This window comes from Pan troglodytes, chromosome 3, assembly GCF_028858775.2.
Source record: "Pan troglodytes isolate AG18354 chromosome 3, NHGRI_mPanTro3-v2.0_pri, whole genome shotgun sequence".
Taxonomy (NCBI): domain Eukaryota; kingdom Metazoa; phylum Chordata; class Mammalia; order Primates; family Hominidae; genus Pan; species Pan troglodytes.
In genome coordinates, this window is record NC_072401.2 from 17,766,108 (window position 1) to 17,769,860 (window position 3,753).

Here is a 3,753-nt window from a genome sequence, read left to right on the forward strand (position 1 = left end):
TTTGGGAGACCAAGACGGGTGGATCACTTGAGGTCAGAAGTTCAAGATCAGCCTGGCCAACATGGTGAAACCCCATCTCTACTAAAAATACAAAAAAAAAAAAGGCCAGGCTTGGTGGCAGGCCCCTGTAATCCCAGCTACTTGGGAGGCTGAGGCAGGAGAATCGCTTGAACCCGGAAGGTGGAGGTTGTGATGAACTGAGATCACACCATTGCACTCCAGCCTGGGCAACAAGAGCGAAACTCCATCTCAAAAAAAAAAAAAAAAAAAAAGATAAAGGGAACTCTAAATCATGTTTCTGCCCACTGTCCTTCAAGCGTCGCCTCTCTCTGGTGCAGGAAGTACTACACAGGCTTTCTTCACTCTTGTCCACCTGAGTCAGTACACCCTAATGCCTGCTTCATCACTGCTGCCCGGTGGACCCTCTGGCTCCTGAGGCTCATGCCCTCTCCTGGTCACTTCCCCATGCACAACACCCCTCTGCATTTATTCCCCAGAGTACCACCAACACAAGACAATCGTGTGCTGCAGATTTCTACTAAAGTTTTGCAGACAGCAGAAGGTATTTAGAGCATAAAGCAGAGAACAGCTTCAAACTAAAAATCAGATATCAAATCCCTAGAAATATATTCTCCACTCCCTGCCAAAGAGAGTGCCCGATTGGCTCTGTTATTTCTCCTCTTGTCTAGCAGCATGCAAATTTCCTTGTGTTCTTTCATCTCTTCCTACCCTTGACTCCTGGGTTCTGATAACATTTTGTCTTGCCTGCCATAGATATTCAAACTTTGACCTTATTTTGCTGCACAAGTACATTCCGGACCCTTATTGACCTCATCTTTGCCATCCAATGTACACCCAGGGTGGAGCAAGGAAGGGGAAGATAGGGGCTTGTCTTCTTCACCTAAAAGACCTACCAGGGAATGTTCCTATAAATTCATCCACCCAAAAGAAAAATATTGCCTTTTACCTACAGGGGAATTTGAAGGTTCTTCTCTAAGCTGAGATTCTATGATTTTGTGGTTTTACTTTTTGTCTTCAAATGGCTAAGTGCTTAAGAAACAATGAGCACTAGTCCCCCACGGTCAAGGATGGGAGGATTAAGGCTCACAAGTTTTGAGGATCAAAGATTCCTAGAATACAGCGAGGATTGCCATGCATTTACAAAGCCCCTTCTTCCTTTGTGCATTCAAACAAACCTGAAAATACTCTCATCCCCATTCAATAAACAGAAGCTTAAAATTCAGTAGAAGCAGGAAGTAGTGACAGAAGATGAAAGAGAGTAAAAATGATTTGGAGGAGAAAAAAAAATACAAGGGAATGAAATGTCCACACCCAAAAAGGAGTGGACTAAATGAGATGAAGGATTTGGGTCCCCGAAATACCACCCTCTCCTTTTGCCTCCCGGTTTGACGCCGGTGGGGAGCTGCGAGCACTTGGGCAGATATTTGCATGCTCTAAGTGTTCCGCTGGGAAAGTGGCAGATATCGAGACAGATGGCTCTAGGAAGTGTGGGTGAGCCTGACGTCAAGTTTATGAGCCAAATGGTGTTTTCTGAGTTCCACCTCTTCAGATCCCATCCATAACAGACCCACTACCTCAAACCATGCCCCTCCCTGAAGCCTCTCCTGCCCCCTTGATCATAACAATCTTTCTTTCCTCTAATAATAATAAATGCTGGTTAAACATGTACTGTTCTGTCAAATATTGTCATTTAGGCCTTATCCGTCAAGGACCCCCTTGAAGGCCACAACAGGGTCTTCCCTCTGTACCGCACTGGCCTGGAATTCCTCCATTTACTCAACACATCCTTATCAAATACCTACTATGTGCCAAGCGCTGTGCTTCGCATGAGGGAAATCAACAGGGGACCAATGAGAAGGTCCTTATCTTCATAAGGATTTCATTCGAGAAAAAAAGAAACAATAAATACATAAATAAAATGAAGAGTCCAGCTCCTGGTTTAAAAAACCTATGTGTGATTTTTCAGGCCCAACCATAGGCAAGTACAAAGGCTTCACCTGGCTGCCTCCATGGGCAACATCTGCCCTTCCCACAGCAGACTTGGCTCACAGCCACTGCATGGCAGGTTCTGAAGGGAATTGGAAAGGACTCAGGCCCCTCTAGCTGGTCCTGCTCTTCACATATTTGTAACCCTAGCCCCAGAGCCTTCATTCCTGGGTTTCTTTGTCCAAGGCCTTGGGCAGAGGTCCTCTGCAGACATCTCTGCCAAGTCCTACTTATGGTGAAAAGAATGGAAAATCCTGGAAGACCATTTTTCCCACTCTGACTCAGTACTCAGTACTTTTCCACTCCTGGCTCTCAGCCCTGATCCTCCCCAACCCCAGAGTCCATAAACTGCTCCCTCTACCCAACACCTGCTCTGACCCACCTGACCTCAGCCTGTTACTGTGCCATGGGCAGCAGGGGAAATCTTACTGCGTGGGTTTAGCCCCTTGCTTGTACCATGGCAGTTAGTGAATAAAGGCTGCACTGGTACTTCCATGTCAACCCCCCTGATGCTTCATCAGCTACTCCTACACCTGATAGCTCAGCCCTCTCTCCAGCTCAGCTGAGCTCCTGAGAAAAAATAACAAATTGTCACATAGAATAAGATCTTAAATGGAATTTCTGGTGTTGTCTTAGAATTTTGGCTGAAGCCCAAAGCTGAGAACAATAGGTGATAAATAAAACCCTCTCATTCCTCCTCCAGCAAACTGTAACTAAAGATGGAAAGGTGTAGACCACCCATCCAGGAAGTCCTGTGACCCACAGCCCACCTCCAATACCCTAGTCTGTATGTATGAAGGAAGCCCAGAGATGAAGGAAGAGAGAATCTCAGGCAAGTGGCGAGGGGGGTTCTCTCCCTGTTGCTGCCAGGGGACCAGAACGGAGAGTGACTTTTGAGGGAGTTTTTCAGTCTCCCAGTGCACAGAGACCAGAGAAAGAGTCCGCATGCCAGAGGCTGGCTGCAGCAGCCAGTGAAGGGAGCCAAGGGACAGGGCTGCCTTGGGAGTGGCCAGTTCCCCCAGGAGTACACAGCAAAATACCAAATGTTTCCAGTGAGCAGAGTGGATGCTGTGCAAAGCTGCCTGGCCTGAATTGTCTTGAAAGAGCTGCCCAGGAGAGTGAGGCCACCCTCACAGACAGAGAGGTTGTGAAGTACAGTGCCTGAGATGGAACTGCAGGGCCAAGATTCATGGAAGCGAGTCAGAGAGTCCCCCCATTGAGGCTGGGTGGGCAGGATGGAGGCCTCCTGTGTGGGGTCTTCTTCCCAAAGAAGAGCCAGCAATTGTGAATCCACCTTGACAGAGGACATCTGACAGTCAGGAGTGAACTGCAAACAGCACCAGCTACCTGGAAAAGATCTTCTTGCCCATTAACCTCTCATTTCTCCCTCATCCCTCCTCTTTCAGCCTGACTCTGAAAATGCCAGGAGGAGTCCAGCGGGGAAGCAGGGGAGGAAAGAAGTGAAGAAGGTGAAAAAAAATGAAAGATGGAACCACAATGCACTTGCGACTATTGTCAATAGGACCTAAGTCCAGCTTGAGTCTACAAGGCAGGAAAACAAACTGAATGAGGAACTGAAATTATGGCATTAAGTTGGATTAAAACTATTTAATATCTAAAAAACAAGATGATTTTAATACTCAATAATTATCATAAAAGCCATGGGATTTGCTTGCAATATTATTTTTGGCAAATCCTTCCCAAACAGGTTTGAAGCTGCGGTGGGTGAAAAATAGAGTTATTTCC